We start from the raw sequence: 27,264 nt of genomic DNA on the forward strand, positions 1-27,264 counted from the left end.
TGTTTAGTGAATGCAGTGGATTTTCAATAATTGATAGGAGCCTGCTGAGCGCCCGTCTCTCTGCCACAGATGTCAAACTGTCCAGCTCCATGCCAACAATAGAGCCTGCCCTCCTCACCAGTTTGTCCAGGCGTGAGGCGTCTTTCTTCTTAATGCTGCCTCCCCAGCACACCACCGCGTAGTAGAGGGCACTCGCCACAACCGTCTGATAGAACATCTGCAGCATCTTATTGCAGATGTTGAAGGACACCAGCCTTCTAAGGAAGTATAACCGGCTCTGTCCTTTCTTACACAGAGCATCAGTATTGGCAGTCCAGTCCAATTTATAATCCAGATGCACTCCCAGGCATTTATAGGTCTGCACCCTCTGCACACAGTCACCTCTGATGATCACGGGGTCCATGAGGGGTCTGGGCCTCCTAAAATCCACCACCAGCTCCTTGGTTTTGCTGGTGTTCAGGTGTAGGTGGTTTGAGTCGCACCATTTAACAAAGTCATTGATTAGGTCCCTATACTCCTCCTCCTGCCCACTCCTGATGCAGCCCACGATAGCAGTGTCATCAGCGAACTTTTGCATATGGCAGGAGTCCGAGTTGTATTAGAAGTCCGATGTATATAGGCTGAACAGGACCGGAGAAAGTACAGTCCCTTGTGGCGCTCCTGTGTTGCTGACCACAATGTCAGACGTGCAGTTCCCAAGACGCACATACTCAGGTTAGCTTCTCAGCAAGACTGTCAAATATGTGTATAGCTGGCACATGTTTGTAATGCCACTGCAATCATTTGTTATGTATTTATATACGGTATGTAATGAATGGCTTGTTATTATGATAGAACTCTTGGTTATTAGCATAGTCCAAAAGTCAGTTTTGGGGGCAAGCTTATCGACGGGATACCTGGGATAATGGCTGTTACATTTTTTTTTTTTTTTTTTTTTAAATAATATATGACTTGTAATGGTGCCTCTAAATGGAATGTAGTACCTTGGGTCAAGACTGTACATTAGCTACTACAAACCTTCCCTGTCCATCAAATTGATTGGTATTATTGTGTACACCCTCTATGTAATATCATTTGACTGCTGGTCATTATATTTTTCCTTGCTTTGTGCTGCTAATTAAATAAGTTGCTACAGTCTAACCTTGAGATTGGCAGGCTTGTTTTGTATGTTATAACACATGATAGATATGCAGTTTTTGTATTTTAGTATATTATTACAGTGGCAGTGAAATTTAGCACAACTTTACTGAAAATTCTTCCAAACCAAACTATATTTAGCACACTTTTTTGCTGTGGGCTTCTGTTCTGCTTCCAAGTGTGAAACAATCTGATTTGTTGCCTTAATACTCCCCTCATGCATATCTTTAAAAGGACAACATGCTTCAAGTAAGTCTGAATCAGGAATCAGCAAGACCATTAAACTAACACAAGTTTAACCTAATGGTACAGTTGATAGGATTTGATTTAAACTCTTAACATTAACTGCAAAATTAACACTGATCTTCACTGACACATTTGTGTAGAATCCCATATTGTGCAGCATTGCACACTTTATTGCACAGATGATAACTTGGTTCTTCATTTCTATCCTCCTGTTAATGTTTGCTGCAAGGGTTAATTCTATGGCCGGTTTTCTCTTGTTAACCTACTTGAGTCCTCAACCATGAAGAGAACCAGCTTGCTCTTACAGTTTAGATTTTGTTTGTCAAGCTCACTTCCCTGTGCTGCAAAGACATATCCTCTTATGTTTTGTTTTTTTTAGGAGCAGAGTTAATTTTCTTTCTTTTTTTTTTTTTTCTTTTAGTTTAAAAGTTCATTGTATCACCACACACTTCGTAAAGGCATATATGCAGAATTGAGAATGTAGTTCTGAAAGCTTGTGGAGAATGTTAAACTCTTGATACTCTGTTAGGAAATCATATCATTTCAGACTTGACTCCATACCATCCTTCATACTTTTTGGAAATAAAACTGTAATGCTAAAGAGGCCAGGGGGCTTTCTACGTTTATTTAGCTGAATGCTTATGCTTGTAAGCTGAGTTTAGGAAGGTCTTCACTGGGAAAGATAGTGGATTAAAGTAAAAATAGCAAGCAGTCATGTGAAAAAGTAAGTACAGGGGGTCCTCGGGTTACAACGTCTTGACATACGACGTTTCGAGTTTACAACGCTCACTCCCATAAAAACTTGAAAAAAAATTGAGACATGAGTGTTTCAGCTTATGCCGTTAGCATCATATTTACAGACTATGTGGGCGAACTAGTTTCGATGCGTGCAGCAGAAGAATACGCAGTAACGCGGCGTATGAGTGAGGGAGTAGGCAAAAAAGTTTGATTGCGCACAGAGGAAATGTTCCGTTTGTGTTGCTTTGTTTGGCAACTTTTTGGCCCTTACCATGGCTCCTAAACGAAAGTCAGAGTCTTCAGATGGTAGTGCTTCAAAGAAGAGGAAAGCCATCACGATGGGAGTGAAATTAGACAATGTAAAGAGATCAGAAGGAATAAAGGTAAGGAATTTTTTATACTCATTTTTTGGTATTTCATCTGTTACTACAGTACAATGTACACTACAGTATAGTATATTTATGCCCCTTTCCTTTTTCTGTGGCTTACTTGTGTTTTTATGTTCTAGATTATGATTTTGCAAATATGTTAGGATAGGTAAGTGACTTAGGTTAGGGTGTGTTTCGACTTACACCAAAATTCAGGTTTCATCACTGCTGTAGGAACGAAACTGTGTCGTAACCTGAGGACCCCCTGTATACTGCCTAGATATATAATGCAAATTTCACATGTGGAAGATGTCCACCCCTACATTTATCACTACTTTAAATTAGACACCATTGCACCAGATCGGGTACAAATGTGTAGAAAGAACATCAGGTGATCTTGTCTGAGCCTGTTCTCTTATTTATTTATTTATTTAAAGGTATTTTATAGATTTTTATTAAAATCAAATAACATTCCATATAAGCAAGTCAAGTTTAACAAAACTAGGTTTGAAACAAATCAACCCCCAGCCATGAGAAAGAGAGCTAGGCCAGCAGAGTAAAACTTTAAACTAGTAAAAAATAAGTAAACAGATAAATTAATAAATAAAAATAAATAGAATTATAAAAGAGGGGAGAGAATCCACTTCCTCAATTTAAATGCTTATTGTAAAATGTTATTTGTCAGATCCGGCCAGGTTTTGAGAAATTTTTGTACAGATCCCATAAGTGATAATTAGATTTTTTCCAATTTTAGATAACATATAACATCAGTTACCTACTGACTTAAAATGGCTGAGTTAGGATTCTTCCAGTTGAGCAAGATAAGTCTCTTATTTTAACCTCAAACATTTACTTTGCTTTGTTCTTTGTTGTTGAAGTGTGTCTTATCACCATGCCTGATCAAACTAGCTCTCTAAGGCCTTCAGAAATGTTACAGATACCTATGAGTCTGGGAAGAGACTTGAAAGATTTTCAAACAATTGGAAATCAAACTTTCCACCTCCCAGAAGATAATCCACAAGTGGAGAAAATGTTTTCAAACAACTGCCAACTTCAACCTCAGCAAGCCTTGTAACATGACAAAGACCCTAAACATACCAGTAAATCCACCAAGGATTGGCTGAACAGAAAAAAATGGAGGGTTCTGGAATGACCAAGTCAAAGTCTGATTCTGAATCCCATTGAGCTGCTTTGTGGAGGGATTTAAAATGGACTGTACACGCAAGACACCCCTCAAACATCACATAGCTGAGTGGGAAAAACTTTCTCCCAATCAATCTGAGAGACTGCTAGACAAAACAAAACGCTTACTTGAGGAGTCTGTACCAGCTATTAGAGCCAAAGGATGACTTCTTTTCTCCACAGATGGAAAATCCATATTTGTTAATTTTTCTGTTGAATAAACTGTTGCAGAGTCAAAATTTCACCCCAAAAATGCTCCCCCAACCCAATCCCCAATTACATACTGTAACCTCTATTTAAAGACACTTTTTAAATAAAGTGCAAATATTGATATGCCTACATATGTTGGAAAAGAGAAAAGATTTTCTGGTTTTTACTTACTTTTTCATGTGACTGAAATTTGGAATTAACGTTTTATTTCCTAATAAGCTGTGTCATATCTATTCTATTGGAAAGAACATTTAGCGCTGTAGCTGCATTTGAGATCACTGTGGCACATAGTGCTTTGAGCTGGAGACTGGTTACTTTGGCAGTGTCTCTCAAGCACTGTAACCAGATGGCAGTGTCCTTTGGGCAGTTAATGTTGTGGAAAGATTAGACACTGAATTTATAATAGTTCACCTCTTGGGGTCTTAGAGTGACAAACCCAATGGTTAGCACAGAAAGAGCAATGAGATAATAATTACAGTAGCATTTACGGCTTCTTTGGTGAACTGTAGCTCTCATACCTATCACATATAACTAATTTTGGAAATGTAACTTACAGTGACATCTTTACTGCCTCACTAACAGAATCAAAGGCTCCAATGTGCTTTCAAAAGTACAACAAGAAAACAGAAGTAAATTATCTCACTGTTAACCAACCATTGGAACTCCCTCCTGTTGTGATGACATGCTTTATGAAAATGGTGCTGGTAGACATTAAACAGAATATACTAGATACTTTTATACCACCTCCTCTTTGCATATCGTGATCACTGGTGCACAGAGGATGCCATATTCCTTACACATTATTGCATCCTGGCATACCTGCATAATAAAATTTGCTCCACTGTATATAATCTATATCTCGGCATTTAATACTGCATTACTGTGAGAAGTGCACCCAAACCGCTAAACCCCTGGGACTTAGTTACTCTGTGGATTTTGAACTCTGTGACTGGAAAATCACCTGTATGTGGAATTGACAGAGGATATCGGAGCATTATTTGCTACAAATATGGCTTGGCAGCTGACAGACCAACTGAGTATGACTCTTATTCATGCAGAATAAGAAGGTGTAGTTAGAGTACACAAAGAAACAGACCTAATGGATGCCAGGCATTACCTGCTCTAATGAATCCTGTTTCTTAGTGACTCATTTCTAGTAGGAGGAACATGATATGGGAAAAAAACCCACCAGTCTGTTAAGTGTTAAGAATGAAAGCTGAATGTTGTACCAGTGTTAATGGTATGCAGTAAATGTTCATGACATGACCAATAATGATTTTATATAGCACCTTTCCCATGCTTAAAGCACCATGCCAAGTTTTGATATAATATTATAGAAATTAAAGCACAGAGAAAGATCACATGAAAAACAAAGGACACAAACTAAAACAATAAATACAAAATAATAAATACATGAAAAACTAAGTTCCAAATGAGTATAAGAAACAATAAACAGGTAAAAAAATTGAAGAAAGTCATTAACAAATAACATTAGGTGGATTGGCGGTTCTAAGTTGTCCAAAGTGTGTAGGTGAGTGTGTGTTTGCCCTGCGATAGACTGGCGCCCTGTCCAGAATTTGTTCCTGCATTGCTGCCTATGCTAGCTGGGATTGGGTCCAGCAGCCCTTGCAACCCTATTGAAAAATAAACGGATTAGAAAATGACAGACTAACAACATGTGTAATGTTACATGTAGGAATATAAATGTAGATGTTACAATCATCTACAACAATTAAGACTTATGATTAGGATAAGACCATATTTTATCAGATTTAGAGCCAAACTCTTAAAGGTCATTTTCTGTATTTTCTTATAGATTTCTCCATTTTTAATTTGTACCTCTGATACTCTCATTTCTGATCTTATCAAGCTTTGTTATTCCATTTATTCCTGTCAATATTCTCGTTTTGGTAGCTTCCAAATTCATTTCGTGCACCTTTTTAACTTGCAAGGTGTCTGATTCATAAAATAATTCTGCTCAGACCACTGTTTTATACCCTGTACATGTTCTATACAGACAACGGATCCACCATAATTATGGCATGCATTGGAACCAACAAAAATGACTAAATATTTAATATGTCAATTTTTGTAAGACTTACTACTACACTCTTAAAGGATTGAAGATTATACTGATTTTCACTCCATACAGTAGACTCCTAGAAAAATCAGTTGATTTTTGTTGAATAAAGTTATTTTTTTCATTGTTAGCATATCTAATGAAATTCAGTACTCTGAGACAGGGTTGTGTGGTATATATATTTTTACTAGAAAAGTACCATAAAACCCCAAATTTTAAACGGTATGGTACCAGCATTTTGGGATTTTCAGTACCCAAAGTAAACATCAGCTTTCCTTTCAATCTACTGCCCTCCCACAGCTCACCATTGCAGTTGTGGAAGAACATCCGTTTTGTAGACTTCATGAAATGAAACTGTGTGCTTCAGTGCAATCGGAACGTCATGGAGGATATTGTCTTGACGCAGTCAGGACTTCTTGGAGGATTCCCCCTTCACCCCAACCCCCCCAAATTACTTTGATGTAATCGGGGCTTCAGGGCTATCAAGAGAGAAGCAATGCTTATTGTGGTGCGTACCACACTCTTGTGGGAGCAATCGTGTGGCTCACCAGGGAGGATAGAATGAGACTTGGGGATTTGGGTTTGGAGTTATGTTAATTGCTTTGAAAAAGCTACCGGTACTAAGGATTGAAATCTGGTATCTGTACCAAAGTCAAACTTTTAGTACTGATCCAACACTACTCTGAGATTGTACATAGTAAAAGTATTGTTTAAGTTGGTGTTTCCCAACCTCGGTCCTGTGGCTGCAGGTTTTTGTTCCAACCAGCTTCTGTTTGTAATTGGACTCCTGGGCTAATTAAGTGATGTGTTATTTCCCAAGTTCTGTGTTTTGGGAACAATATAGAAATTAGAAAACTAAGTTTGGTAAAATATATATATACCAAGCAGTTACATGGGAATAATTTATTTTTTTCTTTTTAACAAGATTGTCTTCTGAGAAGATCACGTCTGGTCTCCCTTCCAAGATTTTTTTTTTTAAGAGAGATTTTCATCTTGATTTTCATTCTACTTTTCTAGGTGTTCTAATTGTTTAATTTATTAATTATTTACTAATTAGTGGGTCTGATGCTAAAGTACTTGCAGACTTGATTATTCAGTGTTGTTTGCCAGCGTGTCTGCTCTGCTCATTTTTAATTGTCATTAATAAGATACAACGAAGGGGAAAAACTGCACAGAGAAAGGGCAAAATATAATGAAATCAACAAAAGAGAGTTAAGCATTTAAATCTATAGCAAATGCAGAAATATTTCTAAATGTCTTATAAATGTAAAAATCATTTCGCTGTGCTTTTCTGAATGTAGAATAAAAGAAAAATAATACCAGCTAATTAAATTAGATCAGCGTTATCAGGTGTTGTCACTGATTAGGAATCTGGTTGGAACAAAAACCTGCAGCCACAGGGGCTCCCCAGGACCGATGTTGGGAAACACTGGTTTAAGTATAAATTAAATTAAATGAAGGATTTGCAAATATACTGCTTTGTTGAGCTTTGTTTTTTTTGAATGCAATAGATATTAGGCAGAATTTAGCCAAAGCTACAAGTGTGTTGACATTTCTTTTACCTTGTGTAGCATGAATAGGGAATGTATAAAGTAGTAAGGATGAAGGTGCATGAGCATATCTCAACTAATAAGCAGAAGTTGTCATTTGCTCAAGAGTTTAAGTCAAATGTTGTGGAGATCCTTAAATAGATACTGTAGGTGGGCTAGTAGGGAGAGCCAGGTGATGGTCTCTTTCATCCGTTCACCATCTAATAGCTAATGTGTGATGAGTGTACTGGTGCCAGAATGGCTACCATTGTATCTTTCAGGTGGATGCTACACAATGATGGTGGTTAAAGTGGTTCCCCACTGCCTATTTCAAGTGCTTTGAGTGGGTTAGAAAGTACTATGTAAATGTACCTAATTATCATTACGATTATTATAGTTATTCTGGATTTGCTAACTTTCCAATTTTTGGAGAGATTAGAGAAACAGGTAAGCATGACACCACCTGCACGCTTTGAGTGTTGGTGTGTGAGAGTTTATCACGTGATGAACTGGTTCCTGCCTTGATCTCCAAACCTGTCAGGATTGACTCCAGTTTTCTGCAGCCTTGACACGGTTGAGTGGTTTTGAGAATATTATGTTTCACTTCAGTGCACATATACTTGTATTTATTTTTATTCTGTATCTTATTTTGTAGAGCTGCTAGGCATATTAAAAATCTCTAACTTGTTTGTTCAATGACATGAATATATTATACTATAATAAGATGGTTATGCTTCATGATGCACGGAAGCTTGACAGTAATAAGATTAGCACTTTTCTCAAATATGAACCTCAAAGCAGGAATTTTCTTGTAAAAGGATGAATTTTAGAATGTCCTCCCAATCAGGAAGGGCCATTATCAACTAATTGCATAATTATAGTGGAGAACATTTGGGGCAAATGCAAAGTGTTTTCTCATATTGCATTTTAATATTTATTTTAATTGGTAAAACATTTTCACAGATTGTGCCTTTTTCAATTACTTTATTCCACTAAAAAAGTGATTTTTTTTTCCAGCAAGCAATAAACTTTGTTTTAATCTCCTTAAAATGATTTAGTACATGTGCAAACAAAACACAGTGTTCTGTAAACAGTCCTCTTACTATTAAAGTACAGCAATAATAAAAATGGAGGAAAATTATATTTACATATATTACATATTTATATTTTTTATTTGCTTGTTTCAGAGGGTCAACATCCGGGACACATACCGGATTCCAAACTCTCCACAAGATCCCCTAGTAGTTTGTAACCAAGATGGGCACAGTGGCGAGTGAAAAACAATAAGTAGGTTCACAGAGCCAAACTGCATAGTTATTACATCTCCAAATACTAAAGTGCAGAGCACAAGTCAATAAATTGTCCAGTTAAAAATCAGTGCTCTTGAGGAGTTTAAAAATGAACAGTAAATACTTTAAAATTACAAAGCAAAATGTTTCAAGGCATCAGGTTGTGCTCCTCTGCAAGTCTGTCGTGACTTTCTCTTCCTCCATGTTCCCAGCTAATCCAAGTGCGTTTCCTGGCTGGCACCAACCTTGTTAGCTGCAGTTGCCATCAGGGCTGTGGAGTCGGAGACAATTTTGTGTACCTGGGGTCGGATTCGGCAAAAATGTAATGACTCCGACTCCTAATAAATTTAAATTGTAATAAAAATAAAATACATCAAGTTCAAATGTCCCATTTCACAGACAATAGTCATAATTAAGCCCTTCTCTGATGTATGAATAAAGCCCAGTGTACAGTTGTGTTACTACTAGTGTGAAGTTCAGCTGAGCTATTATACAACCTGCCATTCACATATTGTTATCTGGATTATGGTATTTTACAAAGTCTTTTCATTTTATTTCAGATATAATGTGTTTAACAAGTTAATTTGAGTTTAAACACGTGTAATGATGTAGGTGGAGGTGTGTGCTATGGCCTAATGTGTGTTCAGGGGTTCTTGTCTTTTGTTTAAAAACTGGCCAATATGGTGGAGAGTCAGCTTCCTAGCCAGTAGTTCTGTGGTTAAATGACGTGTATGTTGCCTTCCTTCAATCAACATGGAAAATACATTAACAAATTAAATACTGGGGAGTCGGAGACTATTTTGGGTACCTGGAGTCGGGGCCGGAGTCAGCAAAAATGTACCGACTCCAACTCCTAATAAATTTAAATTGTAATGTAAAAAAATACAGCAAGTTCAAATGCCCCATTTCATAAACAATAGTCCTAATTAAAAATAAATTTCCCCTTGGGATTAATAAAGTATCTATCTATCTATCTATCTATCTAGCTATCTAGCTAGCTAGCTAGCTAGCTACCCTTTCATATCTCTCTCTCTCTCTGATGTAAGAATAAAGTTCACTGCATACTTGTATGTATTATACAACCTGACATTCACATATTGTAATCTGGATTATGGCACATTACAAAAAGTGTTATCATTTTACTTCAGATATAATATGTTTAACAAGTTGATTTGAGTGTAAACAAGTGTAATGATGTAGGTGGAGGTGTGTGCTATGGCCTGATGTGTGTTCAGGCGTTCTTGTCTTTTGTTTAAAAACTGGCCAATACGGTAGAGAGTCAGCTTCCTAGCCAGTAGTTCTGTGGTTAAATGACGTGTATGTTGCCTTCCTTCAATCGACAATGAAAATACATTAGCAAATTAAATACTGGGGAGTCGGAGTCAGATGTACCGGAAACTAAGGAGTCTGAGTCATCTACCAACTCCACAGCCCTGGTTGCCATCACTGACTCCTGTCCTGCCTGCCCTTTTTCGGCTTCTGCCAGGATGCACCTAGCTTGCCCTCCGTCTTCCCATATGGTACACTGTGCTTCCTGGATCCATGGGAGGGTCAATCCAAGTCTCCACACCTATAGAACTGTTGTTGATGAGATATCTCATCCAGGCAATAATGTCCCATATGTGAAGTTTCCTCTAATGCACATTAGACAGTAATCTTGCTCATCATCAGACATTTGCCAACTACTATAATCTGGACATGACACATTCACCGTCCTCAGTGTCCCTGTCTACATCAATAATTATCCACCAACCATAGATAGTTCTGTATTCTGTACAGCTGTTGGAGAAGCACGTTTAATCAACTGTAAAGAAGTTTCTTTCTGCTTGGATAAACCTCTCACTGTTCTTTTCTTGAAGTGGACTGTAGAGAATAACTGTAGTAGTTTTTAATAGTAGACCAAACAGTGGAAGGAAGATGCAGGAATATTCCATGCAAGAAATGTTGATACGTGCTCTGTTTACAACTCTCCAATTCTGGGAGCCAAGAAGTGCAGCGAATGGCAGACTCTTACAAGCTAGAAGTGGGGGATAATGACAGAGCATTCTTTCTTCTATGATTTAAAGTGTGAAAAAGCCATACGTGTTTCAATGTAGATAATTTATATCATAAGGATATGGTGCACAGTGTGAAAAGAAGATTCAGTCCTCGCATATTTGAATTCCAAGGCTGCTGTTTTCTCTGGTGTTACTTCTAATGGGTAGAAGTTGTTTTTAAAGTTCATTGTCATGTGTACTTGACAGTCTAAAGATAGCACGAAGTCCCAAAACAGGAAACCAAGAAGAGAAACAGTATAGAGAAAGGTCAGTAACGGTTCATACGATTGTGCTGCTTCAGTTATTTTGCGCAAATAACCAACAATCAAAACTTCAGTGTTAACACTTGATTCAGCTGCTGTAATCCGGGCATGCTAAACTAAAGTGGCGAACCTTTGGATCTCTTAGAAAACCACCACCTTTAGGTTCAGAATGTATACTCCAGTATGGACCCATTGATGCATTCTGTTAAGTAAGTTGTGTCTAAGGTGATTAAAGCTTTTCTGGAAAGCCAGCCCCTGGACACAGACAGACAGACACCAGAATGTCCAAAAGCACACTCCTTTATTACGTTAAGCACCACAATGCCTTATCCCAGCAACTCTTCTTTCTCTCTCTGTCTCTCTTTCTCTTCCTTGGACCTCCACTCCCCTCCTCACAAGCTCCGTCTCCTTCCTCCCAACTCCGGCTCCTCTACTGGAGGGAGGCGGCCCCTTTTACAATGACCCGGATGAGCTCCAGGTGCTCTGTCTGACGACACTTCCTGCTGTGGCGGAAGTGTCGGGAGAGCACCCGGATGCACTCCGGGTGCCCCTGGGATTTCTTCCGGCAGCACTTCCTGGTGTGGCGGAAGTGCTGCCATACAGGGTTCCATCACCATGCTGGGCGCCCCCTGGCAGTGGCCACGTCCTTCCATAGGGATGCGCTTCCCAGCTCCGTTCCAGTGTCCCCCAAGCAGACCCGGGCGGCTGCCCTCTCGTGGCCCAGGGGAGGTATTGTCCCTCTCGTGGACCGTCCAGGCGTCCCGGGTGGGTAGGGTCCCCAGCCGTCTGGCACAGCCTTGTATATAAAGAAGCAGAATTTTTTAAATTAGGCCTGAATTTAACTGGAAGCCAGTGTAAAGGCTTAAGAGCAGGGGTTTTGCGGTTATTGTTCCTAATTTTCCCAATGATCTTTGCAGAAGCTTTTGGAATTTCCTGGAACCTACAAATTCAAGAGCTTCAGCAGCCTCTGAATTATACATTACTATCATGAATATCCCTAGGTATTAATACAGGAAGTGCATCTTTGTATCCTGCATGCTTACAAAACATTGAGTTGCAAATAATTGCTATTATTGTTACACAGCATTGTTTTTTATAGATATTTTAGTCTCGATTAGACAATGTTAACACACAGTGCACCAGTAACATAACTTTCTCATGGCAGCTTAATCTAATGAAGAGTTAAGAGGGGCTGAAGCTGGTTTCAGAAGAAAGGCACAAACCAACACTTGGAACCACTGACACACACACACACACACACACAGTTCCACTAGCCAGTTTAGAGTCCTCAATTAACCTAAAACACACAACTTTGTAATTTTGGAGAAAAACTACAAGTGAAAAGATGATGCAGACACGAGGAAAATGTGTAAGTTCCCCACAAATGCTGAAGATCCATGGGATTTGAGCTCAGGACATTGGATCAGTAAGGCAGTTTTGTCATGCTCTACACTATCATGCCATCCTTATTAGGTGTCCATTTTAAAATAATAAAGGTTTAAAGCTGGTGTTACATCGCACAAATAGTCAAAGGTAATGTGAAACTTGATAACGGCAGTTGCTGATCTCTTCTCCTGAGGATGTCTAATTACACGACTAGGGATCTCTGGGGATGACAAATTACATCAGCTCTTGATATCTTCCCAGCACAGTTTCAAAATGGTAAGCTCGCCCCATTTTTTTCTGTTTGCCAGTAACATGTTTTCTGACTGTGCCAAGTATGGTTAGTGCAGCTTCTATATCTGCACACAACCCTATTTTTTAATTATTATATATTTTTTTTCCCCATTCTGTCATGGTGCATAAAACACGAGACATCAGATAGATAGATAGATAGACCAGCCCCTCTTTTGTTTGTGAGGTCCAAAACACGCTCTTCCTGGTGAGCACAAATTGGTGCTTACAGAAAGCTCGTCCCTACAACAAAATCAAATGTCAGGGGTGAGACATAAACTGTTTGGACTGTCTGTCTCTGGAGATGTCAGACTGAATGACTGATGGTCACGAAAGCACTGTGATTGCCCCCAACTCTCTACGATTATGTAAATAAGCTCTTCAATTGAAAACTATTGGAAAAAGTATGGAGTTTGATGTGTTTTTTTGGATTAGTTTGGTGCCAATCTGTACAATCAGGCCCTTTTATATTTTATAGTACCTTTCACAGTACAGGCATTTTTAGATCAGTCTGAACAGCTTTAAGCTTAAGCATTTTTAATAAAGCCTTTTTATTTTAACTGAATATCTTAGATTATGTAATTCCTTTTCAGATAGTTTTGGTCCCTACATGCTGCATTTCTAGAGATTGATACAATCATTTCCTAATCTCTCTTCCCTTCTAATCAAGTTTTAATCCTCCTGTAAAGGAAATTAAAAGTAGCTTTGATTAGAAATGATTAAGTCTCTTGAGGGTTGGGGGTGGGGGGGGGGCTGGGGGAACTTTCATGCTTACAAAGAATGGCAGATTAATCTTTGAAAGGATTGCAAATTGTTTTATGAAAAAAAAAGTTTTATCCTTGAATTAAGTGTTTCAGAAATTTCTGGGGTAAATTTAGAACAAAGAGTGACAACTCGCTAATTTCTCTGTACACCAAAAGCAGAAAAAGGTTATTTAAAAGAATAGGAGGATTATGTAAATGTTTTGAAAAGCGGTTGGTGCAGAAGCATCACATTTGCTTCTTATCAGCTTTGCTGAACCTTTCATCATTATCTCATCCATATACTTTTAAAAACTACACTACACTGTATTTTCCCCCACTACCCTTTATGTCTGCTGTTTAGCTAATAATAATTTTATTCAAAGTAATTTTCAAGTGAAATAACTTTCAAATGGTATACTGAACTGGTGTTAGACTCACTCAGGATCACAGCATTATTCAATATTCCTATTGTTTAAGAAAATCCCTGCCTCATTATCTAGGGTCTCATCTTGTGGTTTACATTACCTGTCTGATCATTTATCACATTTTGCTAAAAGTCCGTTCTAATAATTCATATTCATTTAATAGCTCAAATGGGACATACCCTGTCCAATAAGCAATCTATTGTGATATGTTGCACTGTAATGCTTAGCATACCATCTTGTCTCACTCAGCTAGCAGTATCATAACACACCCTGTATTACAATTAACAAGGGGTCATCCAAATGTTTTCTAGAACTCAACAACCATTTTATCAGTATTTCAGCAAGAAGATAAATGGGGATGGCCTGAGGAAAGGCATCCAGCCATAAAAATCACAGTAAACGTTAAAATTATACAAAGTTATTGTCTGTCTGTTATACCTGCATTGTTAATACTGTTTAATTTAATATTGTTCTTTATCAGTATGCTGCTTCTGGAGTATGTGAATTTCCCCTATCTATCTCTCTATCTCTCTATCTCTCTATCTCTCTCTATCTCTCTCTCTATCTCTCACTAGGGTGAGTTCTGATAGGGAAGATCTGATAAATTCATCATTAATGACCAAAATAAACTGTCAGGACTGAAAAGACCAAAGTGAATGAAGCAAGGTCCATGTATTCAAAAACTACAAATATTTGAAAGCACAAGTTAAATGACCACTTTGTACTGCTACCGTGTTTCCCTGAAAATAACACCAGGTCTTCTATTAATTTTTGATCCAAAAGATGCACTAGGGCTTATTTTCAGGGGATGTCTTATATTTATTCATGTACAACAATATACATTTATCCAAATACAGTCATGTCATCTTCTTCTGCAATATCGTCATAACTCTCCACATTCAAACCCTGAATTCCAGCCTGAATTTCTTGCTACTCCAGCCGCTTTGCAGATTGATGTGAGCGCTTCGATGTTTGATGAATGGTTCGATGTGGTGAAGCAAAATGCCAACATACAAATGTATTCATGTTGCCTTTATATTCAAGCATCGCATATTCCCCAAAGTAACGACACAATATATTTTAAAAGTCTCGCATACCATCTTCTGTGCCGTCATTTTTTTTTTTTTTGTACCGTATTTTGAGCCACAGAGGAATAAAAAATAAGGACATAATGAAAATGTCTATTTTGTGAATAGCTTTAAACTCGAAATTTCCACTTTAATCCCGTAGTTTACTTTATCATTAAAACAGACCGTCGTAAACGTCATCTTAAAACCGACCCAGTTGTTAATCGCAACGCACTTCTGGGGCTTCCTCCTGGCCTGACAGCAGCAATAGATCACCCCACAGAACACATTACATTTATGATATTCCAGCTCTCTGCAGTTGAAGTGCACACTTTCAGCTTTAATTCAGTTGGGTGAACAAAACGATTGCATAAAAATGTGAGGCAACTAAAGCATTTTTTTAACACAATCCGTTCATTTCAGGGGCTCAAAAGTATCTGAGTTGCATCTGAGTTGTTTCATTTAAAATACATTGTGGTAACGTTCTGAACCAAAATTAGAAAAAAGTTGTCTCTGTCCAAATATTTATGGACCTAACTGTAGTACTGTATATGCACAAACACTATAGTCTTAATACACACAGAATTTCATTCACTCGCGTTCAGTTTAAATATGTGTTGTGTTGCCTTTTGCTACACTTGTCACATTTTAGGCTTACTACTAATGAGCATTCCTTTGAGTTTGAAAACCCAGCAAATTTTTATCCGATTTGTTTTCAGTATCTGAGTATGCTGTTTTTGCAGCCCTGCTGAATGCTCATCTCTGTGATTGTGTGTCTGTTAACGCATTACAAGTTGCATGATTGGAGAGATTTGCTTTGTGTTTTTAATGCTTGATTTTAATGCTGAATGGACCCCTTATTTGTAAAATTTCTTATGTTCTGTATATGGTACTGTATTAAAAGTGATTAAATTTACTATAATTTCTGACTCTTTAATTCATGTACAAGAAGCTACAAGTTAAAATGATTCATAGCTGATTGGTCACATCATTGTACTCTTAAAGTATTTTAATTTTTTAATTTTAATTTTTCTAATTTGAAAAATGGAGTAATGTTGGCAATATTTTTTTTATCTTGGAAGAGCAGTGGAAGATTTTCCCCTCTTTATTATACAGTATTTAACCATTCTGGGTTTTGAAGTAGTGGTCAATCCCACAATCCTGTACTTAATTCAATCCCGAAATGCTGTAATCTGTGAAACTATACAGTAAGGACCCTAGTATAATATTTTTAGTTTCTTTTTCCAGCCTTTAACCAGTCACCCAAAGTTTCAAAGCAAAATAAATGAGATTCATGTCAAGTGCAGCAAAAACACATTCCACATTTAGTGTTAGCAAAGCTCAGTTAAAACTAAACAACTTTCTAAGATTAAGACCCAAGAGCATTAAGAATCTTCAACTTGAGTCCATTAAGTGTTACAGTGCTTCATTTTGTTGCCATTAAAAATGAAATGTAATACTTTGGGACTGTAAAATGACAAAACAGCTGGGAAGTTGGCTGAAGTCAAACTGCAGTACTTTTTCTGTTCTAAAAATAAGTCTTGGAAAAGTAATGTTTGGTTTTGCAGTCATAAAACGTTTCTCCATTATGTTTTTCCTTACTACTTAAATGGGCATATTGGGATTTAATGCAGTTGCCTGTCACAACTCTGCCTTCACATTATTTTGTTGAATTATACACAAATGAAAAGCCACTTCCATCTCATCCTGACATTTAATGCTATTGAATATCATGGGATTTGAAGAAAGGAAAGCAAAATAATAAAGTAAAAGAAACTGTAAATCTGCAGATGGTTTAGAAACCTTTCTAGTGTTCAGACCATGTCCAAGTTAATGGGTTGTTTGATGAGAATTTTTAAGTGTTGGTGAACCCTGCCATCTTGCTATACTGCGGGAAAAGGTAATCAATATTGTTAAGTGATGGGTATAGTAATTTTTTTTTTTTTGGTGATTTAAGTTCCTTATTGTTCTGTTGTTGTTGTTAAAACATGTGCGTTACAACAACAGGAGAATCCAAATTGGCCTAGTATGACTGGGTGTGAGTATGTGAATGAGTGACACTGCCATTGACTATGTCCACACTACTGAGTTTTCATTTAAAAAGTTTTTTTTTTTTTTTTTTTTATTAAATGAAAATGGTCTCCGTCCACACTTAAACATCTGAAAACATTTAAAACATAGTTGTTCACTTACAGTGGGCATGTGCACGTCTGTGAAAACGGGAGAAAGGAAATGTTCTCATTGAAGGGAAGGTTATGCCAGTCTGAGTGTCATTAGTCTATGTTTTCAAAACTCTCAATTTTCACCCATCCAAAATGTAATACTGAGTCAACATTTTTAGGAATATACTGGTCTGGAGAACATTTTCAGAAGTTAAAACAATCTGGGTATAGTGTGGACAAAAGGTGAAAATGAGACTAATGTCTACAGATTTAATAGAAAGCATAGTAGTGTGGACTTCATGAATAGTCTGGCGTTTCATTCAACCCTTCCACGAGGTTGTGGCTCCCACTTTGGACCAAGAATTGGGCTAAGTTAGTTTATTTTTTATTTTTTTGATGTTATTGAAATCACACAACGTTCCATACAAATAGGTCAAATTTTTACAAACATAGGATCGAAAACAAATCAATCCCCACCTCTGAGAAAAAGAGCATGGCCGGCAGAGTAAAGCTTAAAGCTAGTAAAAATAAGTAGATAAATTAATATGTGAATAAGGATAAATGGAGAAGAAAAAGGAAAGAGGAGAGAATCTGCTTTCTCAGTGCTTTAAAAGCTTATTCTAAAATGTTATTGATTAGATCCTGCCAGGTTTTGAAAAAGTTCTGCACAGATCCTCTAAGTGTAAATTTGAGTTTTTACAATTTCAAATAATATATAACATCAGTTACCCATTGACTTAAAAGAGGTGAGTTAGGATTCTTCCAGTTGAGCAAGATAAGTCTACGTGCCAATAGTGTAGTAAAGGCGATTACTGTTTGTTTGTCCTTCTCCACTTCAAGCCCATCTGGAAGTCCGCCAAACACAGCTGTTAGTGGGTTAGGAGGGATTGTGACACCATGGCTGTCTGAAAGACATTTAAAAACTTTGGTCCAGAAAGATGTTAATTTGTTGCAGGCCTAAAAACATGTGACCCAGTGAGGCTGGAACTTGATTGCAACGTTCGCAGGTTGGCTCTTGCCCTGGAAATGTTTTGGACAATTTTAAACGAGAGAGATGTGCTCGATTATATAATTTTGAGTTGAATAATTGTATGCTTTGCACATATGGAGCTCGAGTGAATTCTCTGCATCTACCTTCCACTCCTTTTCTGAGATATTGAGTGAGAGATCCTTTTTCCCACTGTCCTCTTGGATCTTTGAAAGGAACGGACTGTAAAATAGTTTTATATATTACAGAAATGCTGTCTTGAGTCCTCAAGACTGAGCAATGTTTTTCCCAGGGGCTAAGTGAGTTTAGTATCTCCATTTACAGTAAAATGACTGAAAACCCATGTGACATAGCAGTTTGCCTACACTGGGCATAGATAGATAGATAGATAGATAGATAGATAGATAGATAGATAGATAGATAGATACACACACACACACACACACACACACACACACACACACACATACATACATACATACATACATACATACATACATAATCCCAAGGGGAAATTCACGCACTCTAGCAGCAGCATACTGATAAGGAAACAATATTACATTAAACAGTGATTTAAAAAAAAGCAGGTAAAAACACACAATAACTTTGTATTATGTTAACGTTTACCCCTCCGGGTGGAATTGAAGAGTCGCATAGTGTGGGGGAGGAACGATCTCCTCAGTCTGTCAGTGGAGCAGGATGGTGACAGCAGTCTTTCGCTGAAGCTGCTCCTCTGTCTGGAGATGATACTGTTCAGTGGATGCAGTGGATTCTCCTTTTTTTTTTTTTTTTTTTTTTCCGTTGGTGAAAACAAGAAGAGAAAGCATCCTCCTTGACGGAATGGTTATGCCGCCGGCAGCAGGATTTATTGCACACTGAACGTTAGTAAATTATTTTCCTTTTGTGTATGTATGCAAGATTCAAACTGTACAAAAGAGCAATTTAAGTGCATTCAGTTAAATAACATGACAAGCCCCACGGAAAGCTTGATGTTATTTTGGAAAGATTATGTGGATACGACTGATGAGCTGTATTGGGCTGAGTGAACTGCTCAGCGTATTCTAATATTCTAAAATGCAACTCCTCTATATCTGCTATGTTTGAATTTGGTTGTCTTCTGAGTAGGGTGTCAAATAAGGAAATGAACTGTTGTAATAAGCAGGGTCCAATCAGGTAAGGGCCACATAATAAGCACAAACCAATCAGAGCATGATTAGAGCCTGCATTTTCAAAACTCGTTATTTTTCAGCCACTTGTTTTCAGAAATTCATGGCACTGGAGAGTGCTTTCAAAAGTCTCTGTTTCTGGGGGTTTAAAATGCTGAGGTAGTGTGTGTATCAATGGCAAAAACAGAGTTTAATGTTTGCATTTTTAAAAGAAAATATTGTGGGGAGGACATATCTGTAGTCAACTACCTCATCCAACCTCTCCACAAGGTACAGCTTCCTGTAACCCAAGAACTGGACTAAGTAAGCTTAGTAAATACATGGGTGTCTTCAACATAAGCACCACTTTACACAAAGAGATGTAATGAATTTAAACCACAAATCCTCACAAATGTAAATCTGTATGAGAGATTGAGACAACATAGTTATTCCAAGTAGCTTGTCAGAAGGCCTTGATGGGTTGAATGGTCCCTTGCTTATAAAAATTAGTTTCTTCTTGACATCCGTTTTTGGGAAATGTTCTGGGCTTTTTTAAGACTTGGCTCTGGCACTGGTTGTGGCTTTCTCGTCATCAGTAAACTCGCTGCCAAAAAAGTTCCTTGTCAGTAGTGTTTGGGGGATTGCGCCGCCTGAAATATGTACCCACAAGTGACTTTATTTATTTATTTTTTTTGTAACCGCAGCCATCCTCTTGGAAATCAAAGACAAATCCTTCACATTCACTTGGATCCAAAGCAGGTGTTTGGCAGGAATGAATATGCTGGAAACGGCTTTTTAGAATTAAGAGACTGTCGTTTTATTAAGCAGTTTGCTTTTAGGTTATACATTTTCTTGAATGCTTTCAGCCGCATTCCTTTTATGGTGGCACACACAGAGTGCCGTGATTGAACTTGGCAGTCAACACCAGTTCGCTTTTATGTATTGGAAAATTATTCATCTCTTTATACATTATAAAATGTGATAGAAATTGGCACAGTCCAGCAAGATGAAGAATAGAAGACGATCTGAGAAATGAAGTGCAAAAGCATCAGTTCTTTAACTCCCCCAGACATTTAAATAAAATGCTTTAACTGATACTTGACAGCAACACCCATCCAAATCAAATTAATTGTTATTGGGTATTAAAGACTATCCTGGCAGCATTTAGAGCAAAATGGGGCCTAACCGTGAATGGATTGTCAGTTCATCACAGGGCACACTGACTCAGAAATGGCCAGTTTGGTGTCACGAGTTAACCGAACACACACCTCTTTGTGATATAGGTGGATAAATGGGAGTACCTTGAGAAAATACTCATGCAGGCACGAGAAGAACATGCACTCTGCACAGATGGAGACAGAATTTGCAATACTTTTAACAGTAGTTTCTAGAAAAAAAAATGGGATATTCCTGAGTTCACAGACAACCACAGATCTGACACTTGTATGTATGCATAATGTTCCCAGTGTCATCTGTCATGCACTGTTTATATCCTGTTTTCTTAAATATTTCACAAATCGTTTTCTGTGTTCCATGTGGTGTTTGTATATTTCCTCCATCATTTCTGTATTTTCTTTCCTCATGGTACTCCTGTTTTCCTCCCACATTCCCAAAGTTATACAGGTTACGTTAATTAGAGATTCTGTATTGGCCATATGTTAGTGTGAGTGTGGCTGTGTGACTGTTAGTAAGCTCCTTGATGAACTGGCACTGTGTTCATTGGTGATCCTGCCTTGTACCCAATGCTGCCAGGATCTATTTCTGATGCCCAGTGATACTGAATTGGATTGGATTGGATTGAATTGGATAATAGTTGCATTAAGATAAAGACAACATCCCAGAGGCTTGCAGGTTAGGTTAATTAGTGAATTTAAATTCCCTTTAAGTGTTGAGAATGCCCTGCAATGGATCAGCAGTCATCCAGGGCTGGTTCCTACCTTCTATCGGTTTAGGCTCAGCAGTACTGAATTGGATTAGGTCGGATAGAAAAAAAAAATGATGCATTAAATTGCAATAATATGTTTATGGAGCGCCTGTCTTACAGATGTGGCTAAAAATATCGCTACCTTTAACCTAATATTTTGTACCACAGCCTGTGGAGACTGCAACTGCCATCAGGTGCTTTCTGTTGCTCTCACTGAGGTCTCTCCGCTTCTCGGCTGCCTGTTTGGCCCACTCTTCTGCTCTTCTCTCAGATTTGATGAGCACCACCTGCCACCTGCAATTTTTTGGCTTTTTCCAAGGTTGTTCAATGGGATTAAGAGTAGAACTCCTAGCAGGCTTTTCAGAACGGTTCAATATTTCCTGCACCTCTTTTTGTTGGTGCTTTTCGAAGTAGGTTTTGTGTCCATGACCTGTAGTATACTAGGGTGTTGTACCATGTTAGCCATTATGAATGTAGTGAGAAGTCAAGCAAAATGACACCTTTTATTGGCTAACTAAAAAGATTACAATATGCAAATTTTCGAAATCTTTTTAGTTAGCCAATAAAAGGGGTCATTTTGCTCGACTGTCCATGACTTGTGACTGAGATAGTTTTCTGACACTGGGATGTTTGTTTCACCCCAAAATGCCTTGATAGTCTTCTGATTTTTATTGTGTCCTGCACAAATTTAAAGAGGCAGCAATATTGGTTGGATAAAGGGATAAAATGTACTGTATTTTGTACATATACTGTACTTTTTAGAACTCACTCTGTTTATGTACAGTAATCCCTCGCTATATCGCGCTTCGCCTTTCGCGGCTTCACTCCATCGTGGATTTTATATGTAAGCATATTTAAATATATATCGCGGATTTTTTGCTGGTTCGCGGATTTCTGCGGACAATGGGTCTTTTAATTTCTGGTACATGCTTCCTCAGTTGGTTTGCCCAGTTGATTTCATACAAGGGACGCTATTGGCAGATGGCTGAGAAGCTACCCAACTCACTTTTCTCTCTCTCTTGCGCTGACTTTCTCTGATCCTGACGTAGGGGGATTGAGCAGGGGGGCTGTTTGCACACCTAGACGATACGGATGCTCGTCTAAAAATGCTGAAAGATTATCTTCACGTTGCTACCTTCTGTGCAGCTGCTTCCTGAAGCGACATGCTGCACGGTGCTTCGCATACTTAAAAGCTCGAAGGGTACGTATTGATTTTTGATTGAAAAACAAACTCTCTCTCTCTCTCTCTCTCTCTCTCTCTCTCTCTCTCTCTCTCTCTCTCTCTCTCTCTCTCTCTCTCTCTCTCTCTCTCTCTCTCTCTCTCTCTCTCTCTCTCTCTCTCTCTCTCTCTCTCTCTCTACTCCTGACCAACATGCTGATTTAGCTTTGTTAAATAATGTAAATCATCAGTCTTTCAGAATTGGGTGAAATATATGAACATTTTATACACCGAGTCCAGACCCCAGGTGCCTAAGGTTGTGATGCCAACTTAGCTCTCACCAAAAGCCTTAACATCTCTTTTGCATTTTTGGCAATTCCAAACCACTATTGAGTGTTTCCTATGGTAGACTCTTGCATTGATTTTATAAATGCATTTGTTTCTAACTTTATCTTGGATTATAATCAAAAAAATGTTTGGGTCTAGAGCAGGAGTGCCCAACTCCAGTCCTGGAGGGCCGCAGTGGCTGCTGGTTTTCATTCTAACCCTTTTCTTAATTAGTGATCTGTTTTTGATGCTAATTAACTTCTTTTGAATTAATGACTTGGTTTTTAAGAAATTCTTCATTGTTCCTCTGAATTGCTTCATTTCTTTCCTTAAATGGCACCCAAACAGAAGTGAAATATGAAGTGAGTGAGCCAGCAGAAGACCAACTAAGTCAGGGCCTCAAACTCCAAACCAATTTCACTCCAACCAGTTACTTAATGAGGCGCTGAGTCTTGTCGTTAATTAAACCCGGTCATTAATTCCATGGCTTGTTGCTGCTCTCATTGTGCAATAGCAGACATTTCCAAAATTGTGGATTTTCTCTTTTTTAAGAGCAGATCAGCATTCCCGAGACCTTCACCTTTCTTTCTTTTCAGATATTGTATGATGGTCACAGTTTGCTGGTCCTGTTTTGGCTCATTTTGTATCTCGCTATTGTTTGGCTGCTAATTAAGGAAAAATAAACAACTGAGTGGTCTGTGTCTTCAAGAGCAAGTCAAATAAAATGAATTCAAAAGAAGTTAATTAGCAGCAGAAACAGGTCACTAATTAAGAAAAGGGTTAGAATGAAAACCTGCAGCCACTGCGGCCCTCCAGGACTGGAGTTGGGCACCCCTGGTCTAGAGTAAAGGACCTTTTGCTTTTGGTTTCTTAAGCTGATAAATTTTGTGTAAAGTTATGCATGTTATCTTTTTATTGAGATGCCAGGAATGTATCCTGGCAACTTCAGGCACAAGTCAAAAGTGAACCCTACTTGTGGTGCCTGTCCATTACAGGATATACAGTCACATATTGATGACTGAAGATTAATAGCATAAAATGATTATACACATGTACAGGAGGGCTATGGTAGCAGAGGGTCTTTTCTGTGTAGTGCTAAACTATAAGCACCGTCTGTAGATGTGTTTCTGTATTTTAACATGAAGTTCTGGGGAGGCAGCACATTTGCATAGTAAAGAGTGCTGCTACACAACACATCTACCTTCCTGGTGTTGACTTCCATGTGGAGCTTTGCTGGTGTTCCCTTCAGAACTCCAGTTTTGTGTGTTTTGGATTTTTTTGACAATTTCAAATTAGTCCTGTGTCTGTATCCATTTGTGTATTGTGCCTTACGAGGACTAGCTCTGCATCCAAGGTTGGTGGTTCTTGTTTTGTTATGCTATGCTGCTCCCCACAGCCCTCAAATGAATTAAGGAGGTTTGAGAATGTTATGAATTCAGTCAAAATTAGCTTTGATACAAACAGTAAGTGTGACTGTGGGCGTTATGCTTTCTAGTGAGCTGCCCTGCCTGCTTTCGTGTTAATCTATTAGGAAATGTTTGCTGCAGTCCGGCTCAGTTGCACACCGTGTAAAATCTGCAGAGCAGAAGACGGGAAATGCAACAAGCAAACTGAGTGGGTGGCTTGTACAGTTAATAAAAAGATGAAATGGAGCCTTTTTTCTAAGTATTGTTTGAATGGGAGCTGTTATTCAGGGAAATGGTGTTGCTGTTAGGGTTCAAATCTCGACTGTTGTGGTGTTTGTATGATCCCGTTGTGTCCGTGTATGTTTGCTATCTTGATGTTCCCACGTTCAAATCAAATGAAGTTGAGGTTAATTAACAACTCAAAATTGGCTGTGCATTGGGCGTAAACGGATGAAGCATTAAGTTTAACAGAATTGTACAATTATATCTTTGACTGAAATGTGCTTTAATATTTGTGTTGTGTCCTTTCAATAAAGTATATAAACCAAATAAATAAAATGACTACATGTGAGTGAGTGTGTCCAGCCTTGAGCCTGATGTTTCCGGGGTATTCTCAGGCCCTTATGGCTCTAAACTAAAATAGTCAGGTTTGACAAAGGTGTGTTATTTTCCTGGATCTTTGTGGTATTGGCCATTTTCTTAGTTCATTTTGCCTTAATGCTATTCATTTTATAAGTTAATGAAGTGTGCTTTCTTTCTGGCATGTCCTGCCTGTTTCTGGCATTATGCCATTCAAATACAGTAAATTGATGAAAACTTAAATTAGCCAGATGTCTCTGTTCAGAAACAGAAAAGCCACTAGACCAAGAACAGGGCCCTAATACCCTGAAATGATGATGCAGTAGTGGTTGTTCATCCACTGTTCCACTGAAAGCGAAAATTAAACGTTATAAATAGTGAAAACTGACGGTCAGTGTTCAGGGAGTCTAAAGGGAAGTGGTGCACTGCTACAAATATCTGGGGGTTTGGAGTCCACAATGGTGACAGGCTGGACTGGTCTTTGTAAAATAGAGCAAAGGGCTGAGCAGACTCTTTTTATCCTTTGGAGACTACTTTCCTTTCATGTGGGCACTGAGCACCCTTTACATAATGTACAACAGGGTGATTTTTATTTGCTGTACAGTACTGGGCCAGTAACATTGCTTTAAGAGAAGCCCACCAAATTAACAAGCTGATTAAGAAAGTAGACTTAATTATGGGATACGCTCTGGACCCACTGGTGGTAGTGATGGAGGAGAGAATGAAGATAACACTGGTGAACATTATGAACAAACCTGCATGTAGTGCTGGGAAGTATACCGGTTAATACCGAAAACCGTATTTTATTTTTGTTATGATATGGATTTTTCTTATACCACAATACTGACGGCGCAGTGGGAAACTGTTTAAGGGGGGACTTTTTCACTGCTACACCGCTAAACATGCATGCCATGGCCTACATGTGTTGGTGGAGGTATTGAGCAGTGAAAATTGACTGAGAACATTCTGAAACTGAAGCTGTAGCAGACGATAAAGTTGAACATGATGACACAGAAGACGTTTTGCCGAAAAAAGGAGCCGCGTCTGTTGTATGGAGATTTTGGTTTTAAAAGGTCGGATGTGGACCAAACAACTATTTACTGCAAATGCTGTGGAGCTAAAGTTGTCGCCAGAGGCGGTAACACGAGCAATTTGTTGCACCACCTTAGCCGCAAACATGCTTTGGAGTACCATGAATATATGGAACTAAGATTGGCACCCTCCACGTCCTCAGGAAAAACTGAAAAAGCTAAAGGACACTCGAGTCAGACATCACTTGTAGACACATTTGCTAGAGGACTGCCTACGACAAAAAAAGCAAGCGGTGGATCGAGATAACCAACGCCATTACAATCCATATAGCTAACGTGTCAGTGGACAGAGATTGATAACATTAACGGAAAGTGTAGTTGGTTTACAAAAAATATTTACTCTTTATTCCGTTTCTAAGACATGTTCGGTGCAATACAACTTTTGACGAGCACCTCTGTATATTTTACTAAGTCTAAATGCCTCTTTGGATGGTTGAAAATATGTTGTCAAAATTTGTTAGTTTAAGTTGTTTGCAAAATTTGTTCAGTATTTTGACTGCAACTGTAATGCAATGTGATTCCTTTTCTTCATTAGTGCCACCCCCTTGAAAACTATCACTTTATGGGGCCATGCAAACCTGTATTAATACTTGTGTGCACATTAAAATATTTTCTTGTACAATTCTCATGACAGTGGAATAGGATATTCTTAGCCAGTCTACTGCAGTAATTGCAGTGGAAAATGTGGTTAACATCCACTCATGCATGGGGAAAAAAATACCATTGAATACCGTGAAACCGGTATAATTTTGAAAAAATACCATCCATCCATCCATCCATTTTCCAACCCACTGAATCCGAACACAGGGTCACGGGGGTCTGCTGGAGCCAATCCCAGCCAACACAGGGCGCAGCCCTACCTGCATGTCCTCTCGGTGACACTCAAACACAGTACTTTTCAGCCATCAAATTATTCAGCAGAAATGTATCAAGAAACGCGACAGCGGCTTCTTTATACCAATGGCAATATGACTGTATAGTGCCTCACTATGACTGTGACTTAGCCATGTCAGACATTTTTCTTTCTTTTCAGTAATTTATGTTATTGTTAATAATATTTATGTATGAGATTAAATCAAAAAGTAAAGGCAATTTGAAAATTGTGCTGTATCCTCAATGGATAGGAACTGTCGCAGTACAACGTGTTCAAGATGGCTTAGCAAAAACATATGTAATCGCATATATTCTTTAATTAGCCAAAATATAGTCACAAATAAAATAGTACATAATGTAAGATATTAAATGCAGCAATGGCTTTCCATATGCTTGTCTATATATATATCTTTAAAAATGTTAATCCAGTTTAAGAACTTGATTCCTATTTTAATAAAGAGCTGCTTTGTTAATTCTGTGTCTCCTAACAATATGTTGAACGTCCCCAAAAATATCATTTTTATTCATCTTGATATTTGACTTATTTGTTTTACACACAGGACTAGCACAGATCTGCTAGCACTTGTAAACTTTTCATCTTACTAGTCCTTCAGAATGATATA

The 27,264-nt window shown here is 38.2% G+C and overlaps 1 protein-coding gene across 8 annotated transcripts in view; it reads left to right on the forward strand.

Moving 5' to 3' along the window:
- Positions 1–27,264, forward strand: part of abi1a (abl-interactor 1a) — a 198,911-nt gene that overhangs the window by 110,888 nt on the left and 60,759 nt on the right. The window lies entirely within an intron of this gene.

This window comes from Erpetoichthys calabaricus, chromosome 6 (assembly GCF_900747795.2).
Source record: "Erpetoichthys calabaricus chromosome 6, fErpCal1.3, whole genome shotgun sequence".
Taxonomy (NCBI): Eukaryota; Metazoa; Chordata; class Cladistia; order Polypteriformes; family Polypteridae; genus Erpetoichthys; species Erpetoichthys calabaricus.